The sequence below is a fragment of the Trachemys scripta genome, chromosome 7 (assembly GCF_013100865.1).
Source record: "Trachemys scripta elegans isolate TJP31775 chromosome 7, CAS_Tse_1.0, whole genome shotgun sequence".
Classification (NCBI taxonomy): domain Eukaryota; kingdom Metazoa; phylum Chordata; order Testudines; family Emydidae; genus Trachemys; species Trachemys scripta.
In genome coordinates this window covers 46,245,641-46,263,359 of record NC_048304.1, presented here as the reverse complement: position 1 = coordinate 46,263,359, position 17,719 = coordinate 46,245,641, and the positions used below count along the sequence as shown (strand labels likewise).

Below are 17,719 nucleotides of genomic sequence, written 5' to 3'. Positions count from 1 at the left end.
TGTGTGGACCCTGCTGGCACACACTAAAAGTTCCCTAGTGTACCACATTAAAGCGCAGTAGATAATTTTTGGTGTGCAAAAGTAGGGTCTACAGACACCAATTAATGAAAAACATATTAGTGTGCTTTAGAAATCCATCCTTGTACTTAGCAGTACCCCACTGTGTAGACAAGTCCTAAGTGTATGGAACCTACACACACGGTGGAAGCATATCAAATGTTCACCCATTCTTCATTACAACTTTATTCCTAACAAATGTATTCAACAGAAGAAAAAGTGAGAAGAAAACAGCTGAATAGATTGTTAGTAGTACTTTGCTGTTTACCACCAATAAAAACTTCCTATATTTAAATAAAATGTTCTCTTTCTTTTACAAGTCTAAGAAGGGCAGCACAGCCAGAAAACTGGTAAATCCCTTCTCTATGCTGTGACGTATGCATGTACGAAGTCAAATCCCCAATTAGCTGAGGCTCTGGGCAGCATCCAGAGTATCTTTTTCATTCTTCTTGTACTCCAAAATGATTAACAAAATGCATATTATGCACCTGTCTGTACTCCAAAGGTGTGGATTGGGAGTTGTTAGGTTGAAGAAAACCAAGCAAGAATTAAGCATGCAGTGTTGAAAAAGACATGCCAAAAAGGAGATGGTCTAATATTCATTGAGATCAGACAAGTATTTTTGTGGCAGGAAATAAACCTAACTGATTTGGGGGAGATGATATAATGAATAACCACTAACCCAAATTAGTGGAGTTTTAGGGAAGACAAAGATGTGTTTGCTATAAAGCACAGAAATTCAACCCGGATCATTCAATTCTTGAGATATGCTACACTGGAAAGACTTCCTTGGGACTACACATACCTTTCAAACTGGAAACAAATGCTGTAGCTGAGTTACAGGTTTTTAACTTGCTTAACCCATATCATGTAACTAATTTTGGGGGGGTCTGCTTAGAAGCATTATTTATGACTTATTCAATTAACAATATATGTATAACTAAATTCAATTTCATGGTTCACTCTCTATTTTCTGGTTTCAGTTGTAGCTGTGTTAGTCTGTATCAGCAAAAAAACCGAGGAGCATTCCAAAACCAGTAGGAGAACACTTCAATCTCTCTGGTCACTCAATAATAGACCTCGAAGTGGCAATTCTTCAACAAAAAACTTCAAAAACAGACTCCAACATGAAGCTGCAGAACTGGAATTAATTTGCAAACTAGATATCATCAGATTAAGCCTGAATAAAGACTGGGAGTGGTTGGGTCATTACAAAACCTAAACTTAATTTCCCCAATACTAATTTCTCCCTACTGTTACTCACACCTTCTTGTCAACTGTCTGTAATGGGGCTCTCTCTTACCACTTCAAAAGTAATTTTTCCTCCTTTGGTATCCTGCTGTTAATTGATTTATCTCATTAGACTGACCTAACATTTGGTAAAGCACCCCATCCTTTCATGTATTTATACCTGCTCCTGTATTTTTTACTTCATACATCTGATGAAGTGGGTTCTAGCCCACGAAAGCTTATGCCCAAATGAATTTGTTAGTCTCTAAGGTACTACTAGGACTCGTTTTTTTTCCTCTATTTTCTGCAGTCCACTAAAAATATCTATTTCTACTTAAAGTAATTGGAATTGAACCCAGAAAATAAAAAGATTAGTGTGGTGATGAGATATCACAGTAATGAGTGCAATGCTAGAACCTGAATGGAACAGAATACATACACACAAATATAAAAACCTTTTTGTTTGGAAGCAGTTAAGGTTCTTACATAGATTACACACTTGACACAATTCCACAAAAGCAAGGAAGTGAAAAGTTTAGACAAGGCCACTAAAGACAACATCATGTTTAACACTAGGCAGATTAAAACATATTTTCTAAAACAATGCATTTTACCCAGTATAGACAAGTCCTATGCATCAGTTTTAGTTTTACATCTTAAAACTGCTATATGTCTAGAAGAATTCATCCATTTCCTTTGTGACAGGGTGGTCCCTCCTTGAGCAGCCTCCTGCAGCAGGCCACAGCACAACATGGATACCTGCCACAGTTTACCCGTAAGAGGAATGCACTCTCTCTCACTGTCCAATACAAAGTGCTACCTTTGGGCATAATGTATTCATATACATCAGCGCAGTAGTTCCCCAAAATCCTTATGGTAAAACCATTCTCCAGTTACCACAGTAAAACACATAAATGGTACATTCCCATCTCCAAGGACATAACTTCCAGGTTACCCACTGAAGAGTTCACCAGCTCCCAGTTCCTTTTGTTCCTGTTCCAGGACACCACTCTCCAAGGCCTTCACCTGAGTGACTAGACTCTTCTACCACAGCCCCCCAAACAGGTCTCCCATGAGAGAGCTCTCTGCAGAGTCCTAGCCTTGCTCAGGGAATGTCCTTTCAGGACCAAACTGTTGTTCCTGACTCCTCCTGCAGAGCTCTGCTCAGGTCTTTGCCCAGAGGGCTTCCCCTCCTACAGTGTTTCAATTCCCAGGCCTCCCTGACTATGAGTCTTCTGTGTAAACCTGGGGATGCACCCTCCAATAACAATCCTTTTTCTTCTGGGCTCAGCTTCCCTTGATCAAGCTGGATCTTCCCGTTTTCCTAGGGTTCTTTTCTCCCAAGCTTTCCATGGCACTTCTCTGTCTCTGGCAGCTCTGACCTGCCACTTCCTTTCTCAGGCAGCTCTCACCTGCCACTTCCTGATTCTCCCGTGTCTGTTATCAAGTACCTCTATGGCCCAGGTGCCCTCTTAAGCCCAACCAGGGGTCAGTTGACCAGTCACAGGAGCACTGGCCTCTTCCATCTTAAATGGCCAGTGTCACCCTGTGACATATTCCCACCAATCTAAAACGGTGTATGCACCTCAAGTATTTACACTTTTTAATATTATGTGTTTATAGGGAAAGTAATGGATGTCATAACACCATGGAAAAGCACGGAGGGATCAAGAGAGATCCTGGCCATCAGTTTCTCTTTTTATCTCATTCTGTATTAGCATCAATTACCTGGTAGAAATGCAGAAATTCACCACTGTTTGTATGTAGGAGGTTGCTGAGCACATAATGACAGCTTCTTTGCTTGTACACAGTCACTTATCTGTCATTATGGAAGTAAATGCCTCTGTAGGTGTCTTTCCCTATTATGCCTGTTGCTAGGTGTCCAAATATGCTAACAATAAAAAACTCAATCATTCCCATTTCAATCCAAATATGATACAATAAAATATCCAGACCCCCAGAATCCCTGTTTTTAAAGGGGGGGAGGGGAGGAAAGTGCAAGGTGATGCTAGGAAAGAATTGTTACTTATCCTAGAGTAACTGTGATTTGAGATGTGTTGTCCACATATATTCCACTTCTGGTGTGCATGTGCGCCGTGCTCATGAGACCGGAATCTTTCTGAGCAGCAGTTTACATGCATCTGACGAAGTGGGCATTCACCCACAAAAGCTTATGCTTCAATACATCTGTTAGTCTTAAAGGTGCCACAGGACTCTCTGTTGCTTTTTACAGATCCAGACTAACATGGCTACCCCTCTGATACTGAGCAGCAGTGTTCATCCGGGCTACATCTGTGCCCTGCATGCCTTCCCATGCTCCACAGCCAAGGACATCAAGGGCAGGGTAACCACAGTGGCTTTCCAATTCCTTCCCTAATACTTAGGGTGACCAGATGTCTGGATTTTATATGGGCAGTCCCGATTTTGAAGTCTTTTTATTATATAGGCTCCTATTACCCCCCACCCCTGTCCCGATTTTTCACATTTGCTATCTAGTCACCCTACTAATACTGAACCTATTTGGCAAGAACTCCGCAGTAGCAGGGAAGGAGGGCAGATCATGGAATACAAGTGGACAACACACCTCTAAGACCCACAGTTACTGTAGGATAAGTAACCATTCTTTCTTCAAGTGATTGTCCATACACATCCCAGGAAATAGTGCTTGGTGAAGAATTGAACTAAACTCCTGGTAGCACCACCTATAGTGATGTTCTCACAATTAGTCTACCCTCATTGACTAGGAAAAAGAACTGTCTAGCATTCTCCAGTAGCAGTTTTCTGAACATTTCCATGGAGCCCCATAAATTAAAGTTGTACTGCCCCAGCAGAGTCTGTTGGTTAGCAATATGGAGCTGTGTTGAACAAATCTTTCTTCCAAATAAGTCCAGCCTTTTAGCGCTCTTCTATTTGGGGATGGCAGCTTGGTGCCCTGGATATACTCTTTCACTAGCCGCTGTCACAACTAATGAGTCCAGTGGTGGATGAGTGTAGAAGTACTCAAAGCTTGAGCATACATAATATTTTCTTTCTGCTCTTTTTGAGGTGGGAGAAAGCAAATATGGAGTTTGCCATAGAGCTTTTATAGGCTCTAAGATTGCCTTGTTAATTGGCAGAGCTACCTTAGAAGGACCAACCAGTGATAAAATGTCAACTAGATGATGCGAAGACTGCCTGACCCCTTTGTCCTAAGCCTGCAGCCACTCTCTTCAGCCAATGTTCCCTCTAATTTTTTCCATCCATGTGCAGAATGAATTTTGTTCTGTGCAGCACTAATACTGAGATAATGTGCGGATGTGCGCCACCAGTAGAAACGAAAAACTGAGATATAATATATATTTTTAAAAGTTATAACTATAATGAAGCTGAGGCAGCCCAAGAGAGAAAAGGCATCACACCAAAGACTGCTATGGTGGCAAAATGATGCTAGTGGGAGCTGTGGTCACACAGAGAGATGATTCTGTCACCCACACCGACCTCTATTGGAGTCTCACAAACCCTACCTCCTGGGAGGGATAGGTTTGTGGATTTGAAGGGGCACCTCCAACCCCAGGGCTGCAGTGGGGAGAGAGGATTCCCCTGGGCCCTCTCTCCCCGCCTCAGCCCTGTCTGGGTGAGACAGGCGTCTTTCCATGCCACAGCCCCAGAGCTGGGGGAGTCCTCTTCCTCTCTCCCTGCCAGAGCCCTGGGGTTGGGGGAGAGGTGTCTCTCCCTGGCCACCTCAGCCCTACACGCCCCAAGCTCCCCACCCCCACCTTACCCCACTGCCCCCATCTACCCCTTATTCCCCCCACCTCACCTTCTTACACATCCTCTCCAGGGTCCAGGCACACCTGTGGCTGCATGCCTGCATGGCTCCACTAATTAGGTGCGCAGCCTTTGATGCCCTCTTCTGTGGCCACGCAGGCGCGCACCTTAAAGGAACACAGTCTTCAGCAACTCCTGATGAGCTTTAAAATCAGGAGGAGGTGAAATCCTGCTGGACAAAGTGGCTTTGTCTGGTGAAGATGAAGAGGAAGCCAAGACTGGAGGGAATAGAATCTCCTCTACTGGTTGTTGCTGTGACTCTGGAACCTCCTCCGGGATGCTCGGTACCGCGCCTGGTACTCGACTCGGGGGACAGAACTGCTCACTGTGTAGACCCACCCTTCTAGATGAGGACACTGAATATACACAGTGTGGGGAAGATCAGGAAGTTGGGGGAAATCTCCAAGGGTTCCAAAAGAACCACTGATCTGAGGCAGGGCATTTCCATGGGTCCCACTGAAGGGTTGCCGTGGTAAATAGGAAGAAAGGATCTGTGCATAGACTTGTGGGTCTTGCTTCATGGTTGAGATTCATATGACCCAAAGATTCCCTTTCCTCTGACAATGGCAGAGCTGATCCCGTCAGTGCCAGGGATTGATGCTGGGAGCCAGGCAATGAGCAGAGCAATGCCATCATAGCAAGCTTCCTCTTAGAGGGTACCAAGAGGTTGCCTATCTGGGAAGCAAGCAACAGCAGTACTGGAGGTTGAATCACTGGCCACAGTGCCGGGGGACTGGACTCTTGTAAGGATGGAGACACCAGCACCAAAATGCAAAGCAGGTTTCTTGCTGCCACAAATGCCACTGTAGTAGTTAGCATTAAGATGGTCTCTTGTTGCAGTGCAGAAGAAGTTGATAATGCCTCTCTCAGCATTGGACCTGATGGTGCCCCTTGTGGCATGGAGCCGACTGTGCCAACTTAGGCACGGATTTGGAGGAGGAGTGCTTAGGTTTCAGATGCTCTCTACTCAATTCCTTCTCTACCCTCTTACCAGACTTAAGAGGGTGGAGACCTTCCTCTGGTTTCGTCTCTAGAAGCTTTGTATTTCTTCCTCAGGATGGACGAGGAAGAACGGTACTGGGATTCCGCTAATTCTGGAGATGTGCTTCTCTTTGAAGCTGCAGCACTCAGCACCGACTCAGACTGGCACAGCTCAATGGTGGCCTGAGTGCTGTATCCATTAGCAGGAATTTCAGCGTAGCCTCCCTATCCTTCATCCTAGGCTTGAACTCCCTGCAAATCTGGCATCAGTCATTCACGTGAGCCTCTCCCAACCATTTCAGGCAGCAACTGTCCAGGTTGCTCACCGGCATAGGCCTGGAGCAAGAAGCATATGGCTTGAAACCTGGTGACCAGGAATACTTTGGTAGTGAGACTAGGAAAAAAGAACCCAAATGGGGAAACAAGAAGTCTGAAAAACTTTTTTTTAAATAACAGAACTAAAACTTACTAACTATCATAACAACACTAGGAACTAAACTAAACTAAATACATGTGTACGCTATGTTCACAAAGGCTGAGAGAAGAACTGTCCTGGTGTAGAACAGAGTTCCAATGACCATCATGGGTGGTAAGAAGGAACTGAGAAGGGCTGGGGAGGATCTCCCCTTTATACCTGCACACAGTGGTACACAGCAGCAGGGGGAGCTCAAGCCACCCAACCACTGAGGGAAAAAGTTTCAGATGGTCGTTCACTGAGTGCACATACACCAATAGTGGAATGCACTAGTGCAATCATTCAAAGAGGAACAGTGACTTGCCTGGAAGTACACTGTCCTTACCCAGTACTGTATTGGCTGCAGGCAAAGTCTGGCAAGTGGCGTCATGTATATGCATGCAGATATGTGTGCCAATAACCGCAGGAACATGCAAACCATTGTGTATGGTCTTGTTCCTATGTAATATAAAAGCTCCTGAAGGGACCTGAATCCACCCTCCAGCAGAGCTGCTCATGCTAACCATGAGTCAAATAGGGGTCCTATGAATTCTATCATCTAGAATACCGTGAAACAGAATTTTTCTAAGTTCACCAGGAACCTTAACTGAGAGAACAGGGAGTGGACTCAATTTAGGGCTGTCTTTGTCTTAATCCTGGGATTGCTCCTGATCAGCCAACCTTTCTATGTACAAATAGACATGAAATTCCTGTTTCCTTAGATGTGCCACTATCAATGCTGGGCACTTGGTGAAAACTTCAGTGCCATGGAGAGTCTGAAAGGCAGAACCCTGTATTGATCACCTGAAGAACGTCCTGTGTGCCACGTGGATTGCAGGCAGTGTTGAAGTACATGTCCTATAAGTCAAGAACTGCTAACCAGTCTTGAGTCTGGAGCAATGGAACAAAGGAGGCAAGCCCTAACATCCTGAATTTGAGGCAGTATAGGTATTTGTTGAGTCTCCTCAGGTCTAGCACAGGACAAAGACCCCATCTTTTCTTTGGAAGAAGAATATATAGTTTGTAAAAAGGCTCCCATAAAAGGGCTCCTTGAAGAAGGATAGGGAAGGAGGTGGTAAAGGAACTGGATGGTATAGCCATGGGTGATGATATTCAGCACCCATTTGTTGGCGGTAATGTCTGAGCATTCCTGATGGAATGGGGTGAGGCTTCTGAAAGAGCTGCTCCATAGACTGGCCCTGCTGTAGCTCTCAAACAATCTGTCAAATTTGATGGTGTGTGAGCAGAGTGCTGTGCATTGCTGGAACTGAGGAAGACTGATGTCCTCAAGTGTATCTCTGCTGCTTTTTACAGTGATATTCTGGCTGACTACAGTCGGGCAATGTAAGTTGTATTTGCTGGTGCTGTAGCTGATGGTGCAAATTTTGCAGTACACTCACAGAATCATAGAATATCAGGGTTGGAAGGGACCTCAGGAGGTCATCTAGTCCAACCCCCTGCTCAAAGCAGGACCAATTCCCAACTAAATCATCCTAGCCAGGGCTTTGTCAAGCCGGGCCTTAAAAACCTCCAAGGAAGACGATTCCACCACCTCCCTAGGTAACGCATTCCAGTGCTTCACCACCCTCCTAGTGAAATAGTGTTTCCTAATATCCAACCTAGACCTCCCCCACTGCAACTTGAGACCATTGCTCCTTGTTCTGTCATCTGCCACCACTGAGAACAGCCGAGCTCCATCCTCTTTGGAACCCCCCCTTCAGGTAGTTGAAGGCTGCTATCAAATCCCCCCTCATTCTTCTCTTCTGGAGACTAAACAATCCCAGTTCCGTCAGCCTCTCCTCATAAGTCATGTGCTCCAGACCCCTAATCATTTTTGTTGCCCTCCGCTGGACTCTTTCCAATTTTTCCACATCCTTCTTGTAGTGTGGGGCCCAAAACTGGACACAGTACTCCAGATGAGGCCTCACCAATGTCGAATAAAGGGGAACGATCATATTCCTCGATCTGCTGGCAATGCCCCTACTTATAGAGCCCAAAATGCTGTTAGCCTTCTTGGCAACAAGAGCACACTGTTGACTCATATTCAGCTTCTTGTCCACTGTGACCCCTAGGTCCTTTTCTGCAGAACTGCTACCTAGCCATTCGGTCCCTAGTCTGTAGCAGTGCATAGGATTCTTCCGCCCTAAGTGCAGGACTCTGCACTTGTCCTTGTTGAACCTCATCAGGTTTTTTTTGGCCCAATCCTCTAATCTGTCTAGGTCCCTCTGTATCCGATCCCTACCCTCTAGTGTATCTAACACTCCTCCCAGTGTAGTGTCATCTGCAAACTTGCTGAGAGTGCAGTCCACACCATCCTCCAGATCATTAATAAAGATATTAAACAAAACCAGCCCAGGACTGACCCTTGGGGCACTCAGCTTGAAACTAGCTGCCAACTAGACATGGAGCCATTGATCACTACCCGTTGAGCCTGACGATCTAGCCAGCTTTCACTGGAGATGTCTAAATCCAAGCGAGCATAGAATTACCTTGCAGTCCTTGAGTAAGTGTAAGGTACTGTTGGTTTTCTTGCTAAAAAGCCCCTAAGAACATAAGAGCAGCCATACTGGGTCAGATCAAAGGTCCATCTAGCCCAGTATCCTGTATTCCAACAGGAGCCAAAGCCAGGTGCCCCAGAGGGAATGAATAGAACAGTTAATCATCAACTGATACATTTCCTGTCGCCCATCCCCAGCCTCTGGCAAACAGAGGCTAGGGACACCATCCCTGCCCATCCTGGCTAACAGACATCGATGGACCTATCCTCCATGAATTTATCTAGTTCTTTTTTGAACCCTGTTATAGTCTTGGCCTTCACAACATCCTCTGGCAAAGCGTTCCACAGGTTGTGGGAAGAAATACTTCCTTTTGTTTGTTTTAAACCTGCTGCCTATTGATTTCATTTGGTGACCCCTAGTTTTTGTGTTATGAGAAGGAGTAAATAACACTTCCTTATTTACTTTTTCCACATCAGTCATGATTTTATAGACCTCAATCGTATCTCCCCTTAGTAGCCTCTTTTCCAAGCTGAAAAGTCCCAGTCTTATTAATCTCTCCTCATACAGAAGCCATTCCATACCCCTAATCATTTTTGTTGCCCTTTTCTGAACCTTTTTCAAACCCAATACATCTTTTTTTGAGATGGGGTGACCACATCTGCATGCAGTATTCAAGATATGGGAGTACCAAGGATTTATATAGAGGCAATATGATATTTTCGGTCTTATTATCTATCCCTTTCTTAATGATTCCCAACATTCTGTTTGCTTTTTTGATTGCCGCTGCACATTGAGTGGATGTTTTCAGAGAACTATCGACAATGACTTGAAGATCTCTTTCTTTAGTGGTAACTACTAATTTAGACCCCATGATTTTATATGTATAGTTGGGTTGCTTACTCCACTCTGTTGCTGCTATTTCCCTGGGCTTCTTCCTACCAGGCCCATTTTATCTCCAGCCCTATCTCAGAGCCAGCGTCCTCATATTTGTTGCTATCTCCAAGCCAGAGAGAAGCACCTTTCTTCACTCCTCTGGTCCCAGCCAGGAACTGACCTGCTAAGACCCTGCAGCTTCTTTTATCTGAGCATACTGGACTCTGATTGGCTGCTTCCATTGGCTGCTTCTCTAGGCAGGCCTGAAGCACCCACCTTCGCTGCTCCTTTCCTGTCACTTTGCTGTTTCCTGGGACATGGTTTAGTATGACTGTGTGGCTTCCTGTAGGAAGCCACAAAAGCTAGGTACACCATGTCACAGTACCTTAGAGCAGTTTAGCTTATTTCTCTTTCCATACAGGAACAGCTATAGTACTATAAAGCACCTCTATACTACATCCACATTGGGGATGGGGGCTGTATTGCTTTAACTATTCTGGTATAGTTGAAGCAGTACAACTTGTGTGTTTTAGGTATCCCTAGTGCATAAGTTTCCCTATGTGTGAGATACAGACTAATGATTGTGGTTTGTCACTTGCAATTTTTCTTTATTCAGTGAAGTTGTAGTCTGCAGTCTCTATCCTTCAACTTGCAGATTCTTGGTCATGGTTTGTACTTCATGAGGAAAACCTGGTCACTGCAGTGGCCATAGACCTCGTAATGTCGTCTACTGAATCCAGTGTGGCTTGCAGGGCCATTTTCCACAAAAGCTGGCCCTCTTTTATGATGTCCTTGCTCTGAGCTCAAGAGGGAGCTTGTTGACCAATGGTATCACTTTGTCCCAAGTTAAAAAGTTGTATTTGTCTAGGAGAGCCTGACAGCCACTTGTAGTTGGAACAATGCTCTTGGACATCGACGACCACTACAGATCTGGGGTCAGAGTGTGAATAGAAGTACTTGAACCCGGGAAGTACTCAAACCTGGTATCTTTTCTTGATACGCTTTGCCATTAGTGCTGTAGTGGCGAGCGCCTACCACGGAGCTCTTGCTTGGTCTAACTGTCCCTCATTTATGGCTGATTCAGAGGCTGATAAAATATCAAACAGATATCTCATTGACTGCTCCAAGAGATGGAGCTTCAGTCTTGGCTCTTTCAATTTTTGAGTACGAATGCAGGAGAGGAAAACCAAGCAACTGTATAGCATTCACCCACGCATAACCTGTCTGTCAGAAGAATTAGTCCATCACAGGATGAACAAGACTTGAAGCCTGCAGATTTTCAGTCTGCCATCTTGAGGTCCTTGTACAGGGGGAGTGGGGATGGAAGGGGGATCTGTAAAAGGGTGGTCTGGTTCAAGAAATCTGATCCAGACAGAGACTTATTCCATCCAAGATGTTAAAACTAAAGGACTGAAGGCGATTATGAAAATTTTCAGAAGTTAAACAAAAATAGCTCATGATAAGAGTGCTAGTAGGTAGTACACCACAAGGTTCTTTCTCACTGTTGTAGGCAGTAAGATGGAACTGAGGGAGGGTCACAGCCACTTTGCCGTTTATGTCCTCGCACAGTAACCTGGGCCATCCGCGGCCTCAACATACACTGCTAGCCAAAAAAATCTGATCTTCCCTGCATGAAGCATATGCATACCTACAGTGGGATTCACACATATCAAAAGAACACACAGTTACTGGTGCGAGTGATTAGCCAATGTTTGGGGTCCTACAATTTGTTTCCATTAGGATGAGAAACTGATGATAGAGTCAGGTGTTTCTTTGATGCAATCCAATTTATTTACAAATCCTGTTTCCCAATAGGAATCAAATAACAGAAGACAGTTTTTTTGCTCAAGTTCCAAGCCTCTTTCCAGCCAGCACTCTGTCCAAAAAGCTCTCTCAGAGCCACATTTCCAGTGCTTTTCTTAATGACTCATTGGTTTTTCTTCTTCTGTCTCTGTCTGCTTCTGGCAGTTTCTCACTCCCAGACACAGCTTCACCAAACAAAGCAACCATCATTCTCACCAGCTTCAACAAGGTTTATGACTGCCTCTATGCTTAACACATGCTTGCTGGGAACCATCCAACCTTCAGCCTGGGGATAACTAAGAAAAGCAGTCTGTTCTCTTCATTGAGAACTGAATGCACAGAGGTCTGCTTGGTTTTACTTTGATGTACTATTTTCCAATAGAAAATAGGTGTAGTAGCTGAGTGGTTAAGGCACTTGACTAGAATCTTGAAGCTCGTGGATTAAAGTCTTGCTCAATCTCATACTGAAAGGCCACCTCCAGTTCATTCAGCTGCAAAATGTGTACCTGATCCATCCAGTTAAGGCTGACAGACATGATGCTGGCTGCATCACCCCCTTGTATACTGTTGGCTATGACATTGACATTCCTTAACCACGTCAGCCTACTGAGCCATTGACTCAGGGGAATATTTGACTATTTTCTAAGGCATACTGAGGGGACGGAACCTTTATTGCTCAAAAGCTAAAAAGATGTTTTTATATCTACTTTAAAAGAAACATTTATCTTTGTTTTCTTTTCTGGTATAGGAAAGATAATTTCCTGTCTTCAACCACTTAAGTGCAGCTCAGCCTCTCATCCCAGTCTTCCTGCACCTCTTCCTTTGGGAAGTTAGGGCAATATTAAAACTTATGTTGTTGTCACTACAGATGCTCACTGGTGCATGGTACAACCCCAAGAGCATGATAACAACTGTTTGCATTTCTGAGGCACTTTTGTATGCATTCAAGTATCTCAGAAGCCCTTGTACTTTCCTCTTTATGGTCAGCATTATTTTCAGCTTCTTTTGATTGCCAGTTATACAAAAAGCCTCTTCAGGTCTTTCCCATCTTCCTTTGTGTACCATTCCCACAGATGTTGCCATTCAGGCCCTGATTCAGCAAAGCATTTAAGCACATGATTAACAAAGATTGTGGGTAACTTCATCCCTATTCAGCAAAGCACTTAAGGATGAAGTCACATTTAATTCAAAAGGATTTAAGCATACACTTAAATGTTTCCCTGAACTGGGTCATAGAATGATAAGATCATAGGACTGGAAGGGACTTTGAGAGGTCTTCTAGTCCAGTCCCCTGCACTCAAGGCAGGACTGCATTTTATCGAGACCATCCTGTGATGGGATCCCCAGGGTGCAACCTGGGACTGTGGGACCATTCTCTCCAGCCTGGGCTGGAGACAAGCTTTGCTAGTGACAAGCAGAAAGCCCCTCCAGGAGCTGTAATCACTCAGCACAACAGCAAGTGGAGCCCCTACACCCAGCTAGATAGCATGAATACTCCCAGAGCCACTCATGAATCACACAGAGAAAGGCATCAGAGCCAAATCCCCCCAGCTCCCAGCACTGTACCTCAGGAATACACCATCTTGCACTGCTCAAGATGAGTAGAGCAAATTTATTAATTGGTTCACTACTTCGTCAATGGAAAGTGGATATACACCAGCCTTTGTACCCTGAGCAGTTTTGCCACACACTTCATACAAACTCACTGGTAAAGATAAACAGTTAAACAAATGTATTGATGACAAAAGATAGATTTTAAATGATAGGCAAAAGTCAGAGTTAGTTACCAAAAGAAATAAAATATAAGCACACAGTCTAAACTCTCAATCCTATTAGACTGGGCAACAACTAGAATGACCAGGTTTTTCTCACCCCACTGGATATTGCAGTCCTTAATATACAGGTTTGTCCCAAAAACCTGGGCCAATCTCCTCGGTTGGAGTCTTGTCATCTTCGGAGTGTCTTTGTTGCTTCCTGCATAGGTGGGGGCAGGAGAAAGGCCCAGCATGTGGTCACTGTGTCTGTTTTATGCCCTCAGTCCATGTGCTTGGAAAACACAAGTCCAGGTATGTCTGGGTGGTCACTGCTGAGTCTCCAGGCAAGGTTGAGCAATTCCCCTGGTATGGCCTTATGCAAGTGAGTCATTGAATTGTAGCTTCCTTGCTGGACAATGGTTGTTGATGGGTTGTTTCACACCCCGCCTGGGCACTGGTTACTTTCCTTGCTGTTGCCTCTGGGAAACTAATATCTGTCTGAATCCCCAACTTAATGTTTTAGTGACAACCAGACAACATAATTCTCATAACTTCATATGCATTAATGATACACATATAGGGATAGAAAAATGACTTTCAGCAGATCATAACTTTTCCCCGATACATTACAAGGCATGCTTTATATGTAAGATCACGATTATATAAAAATGAGGAATATGGGTGTTCCACGACACTCCCCCAAGGTATAGAATGTCAAACATTCCTGACAGATGTTTGTCTAATCGGCTCTTAAAACCCTCTAATGATGGAGATTCCACAACCTCCCTAGGCAATTTATTCCAGTGCTTAATTACCCTGACCATTAGGAAGTTTTTCTTAATGTCCAACCTAAATTTCCCTTGCTGCAATTTAAGCGCATTGCTTCTTGTCCTATCCTCAGTGGATAAGGAGAACATTTTATCACCCTCTGCTTTATAACAACCATTTATGCACTTGAAGATTTTTATCATGTCCCCTTTTACTCCCCTCTTCTCCAGACTAAACAAACCCAATTTTTCCAATTTTTCTTCATAGGTCATGTTATCTAGACCTTTAATCATTTTTGTTGCTCTCCTCTGGACTTTCTCCAATGTCTCCACATATTTCCTGAAATGTGGTGCCCAGAAATGGACACAATATTGCAGTTGAGGCCTCATCAGCATAGAGTAGAGCAGAAGAATTACTTCTTGTGTCCTGCTTACCACACTCCTGCTAATAAATCCAAGGAATGATGTTTGCTTTTTTTGCAACAGTCTTACACTGTTGTCTCATATTTATCTTGTAAGCAACGATGACCCACAGATCTCTTTCCGCAGCACTCCTTCCTAAGCAGTCCATTCCCATTTTGTATGTGTGCAACTGATTGTTCCTTCCTAAGTGGAGTACTTTGCATTCCTCTTTACTGAATTTCATCCTATTTACTTCAGACCATTTCTCCAGTTTTTCAAGATCATTTTGAATTTTAATCCTATCATCCAAAACACCTGCAACCCCTCTCAATTCGGTATTGTCCGCAAATTTTATTAGTGTACTCTCTATGGCATTAGCTAAATCTCTGATTAAGATATTGAAGAGAACCAGGACCAATTCCTGTGGGACCCCATATGATATGCCCTTCCAGCTTGACCGTGAACCACTGATAACTACTCTCTGGAAACAGTTTTCCAACCAATTATGCACCCACCTTATATCTAGGTTATATATGCACCCACTCCATCTAGGTTATATTTCCCTAGTTGTTTATGAGAAGGTCATGAGAGACAGTATCAAAAGGCTTATTAAAGTCAAGATATACAACATCTACTGCTTTCCTGCATCCACAAGGCTTGTTACCCTGTCAAAGAAAGCTATTAGCTTGGTTTGACACGATTTGTTCTTGACAAATCCATGCTCATTGTTACTTACCTTATTATTCTCTAGGCAATTGTAAATTGATTGCTTACTTATTTGTGCCATTATCTTTCCAGGTACTGAAGTTACGGTGACTGGTCTGTCATTCCCCAGGTTGTCCTTATTTCCCTTTTTGTACATTGGCACTATATTTGCCCTTTTCCAGTCCTCTGAAATCGCTCCCATTTTCCATGATTTTTTGAAGATAATTGCTAATAGCTCAAATATCTCCTCAGTCAGCTCCTTGAGTATTCTAGGATGTATTTCATCAGACCCTGGCTACTTGAAGACATCTAACTCTAAGTAATTTTAACTTGTTCTTTGCCTATTTTAGCCTCTGATCCTACCCCATTTTCACTGGCGTTCACTATGTTAGAAGTCCAATCGCAAATACACTTTTTGGAGAAAACTGAAACACCAAAAAGTTACTGTTATTCTCTCCCCCCGCCATTGAGTAACAGGCCTATCCTGTCCTTGGTATTCCTCTTGCTTGTAATGTATTTGTAGAATGTTTTCTTGTTACCATTTATGTCTCGAGCTAGTTTAATCTCATTTCATGCCTAGGCCTTTCTAATTTTATCCCTACATGCTTGTGTAGTTTATATTGTTCCTTTGTAATTTGATCTAGTTTCCACTTCTTGTAGGATTCCTTTTTGAGTTTCAGATAATTGAAGATCTCCTGGTTAAGCCAGTGTGGTCTCTTATGTGACAACTTCTCTCTGTCTGAAGCCATTGGAGGCCTTGCACAAGCTTATTTTCTAGCTGCACATCTGTCTTGCCCATTTCCGACTGCTGCTCTTGAACTCAGCAGTTTCTGACACTTCAGTTAATTGTTATAGAAACTGTATAGTTTTGTTTATTTTAAGTATCCAGATGTGCCATTCTCACACTAAACTTTTGGTGACAACTATTTTGTGTTCTATTCTCTTGAGGAGGACCATATCTTTGAGTGTTCTGACCAGACCAAAATAAGTATTTTAATAACTCTTATGGATAGAGGGAATCAAACAGCTGACTCAATATCAGGTCAGATTCCCTCCCTACATTCCTTAAAAGTATTCTTGAAGATGCCCAGCTAATTGGTGGCAGACGCATTTGTTTAACTATAAGACTTAACTGATTTATGTAGGGTATTCCAATATTTCTACTTTTTTTAGTACTCTGGAGAGCCCCAAATATTAGTTGTTCTACCCCACAACTTCTTTGGAAGAATATTTTTTTCAAAATGAAACAAAAGGCAGAAAGAGCTCTGAAATCTGTTTTTTTCCTCAGCTTGGGACACATTTAAATCTGTCAAAATGTACAAGACAGTTGTGATCACAGTGGCACAAAATTCCTTTAGGCAAATGTTAAATATCTCTGTCCATGGATCCAGACATAATTTAATCAAAACTCAAAAGAATGATTTATCAGTGCTGCTTTTTTCAAATGAATTGCAGATGATAGCTTCATTTTATCCTATAATTAGAATTTTAAAAAGCTTTAGTCTGGAATCTTTAGTTTTCTCTCTAACCAGTTTTCATCACTTGTTTTTGTTGTGCAGGAGTAAGATGACATCAATAAGAGTTAAGTGTCAAGGATTCCCAGTGGTACTAGACCTTTTCCTGCAACATTTTCTTCAGCATATGGTGTCTCAATGACTTTTCTTGATAAAGACATATACTAACTGCACTACTCAAATACAAGGCACTTGATGTGGTCATTTTCTGTTAATTTTCATCCTGGTATTACCAAAGACCACTTATGAGAAGGAAAAAAATAGGACCTATTTCATATCATATTGAAACCTCTAGTACAGTGGTCCCCAAACTTTTGAGGGTAGTGCTTCCCTGGCCCCCTGGCCTCCCCTGAAGCCAGGGCCAGGAGCTGGGCTGCGGCTGGGGGGGAACATAGATGGGGTAAGGGGGCCGAGGCTGGGGCCACAGCTGCGGGTGGGTCTAGGGCTGGAGCCTCGCCAGTGGCCAAGGCTGGGGCGTGAGCAGAGCCACAGGCAGGCCTATGGCCAGGTGTAGCTCCGCTCCCATCCCTGGGCTGGGAATGGAGACGTGGCCAGACCCACAGCTGGGTTTGTCTCTGCTTCCTCCCCGGCCAGGGGCTGAGGGCAGGACCGGAGTGGCAGCTGAGCCCCCGGCCGGGCGCGGAGCCGCACCAAGATTGGGGAGGGGGTCAGACATGGTGCTGGGAATGGGGGACATGGCTGGGGGTGGGGTCAGAGCAGAACTGGGGACAGGGCTGGGTGGCGCTCCTGCCCCATCTTCCCTGGGGGCTGGCCCAGCCTGCCATGACCCCCCAAATGCTCCTCTGCACCCTCTCAGGGGGGTGCACCCCACAATTTGGGGACCTCTGCTCTAGCAGCTGCCTATAACATACTG

General features: G+C 44.0%; 1 protein-coding gene across 1 annotated transcript in view; it reads right to left on the bottom strand.

The window, feature by feature from the left end:
* DOCK3 (dedicator of cytokinesis 3) overlaps positions 1–17,719 on the bottom strand; it is a 335,434-nt gene that overhangs the window by 274,610 nt on the left and 43,105 nt on the right. The gene's annotated exons all lie outside the window — the stretch shown is intronic.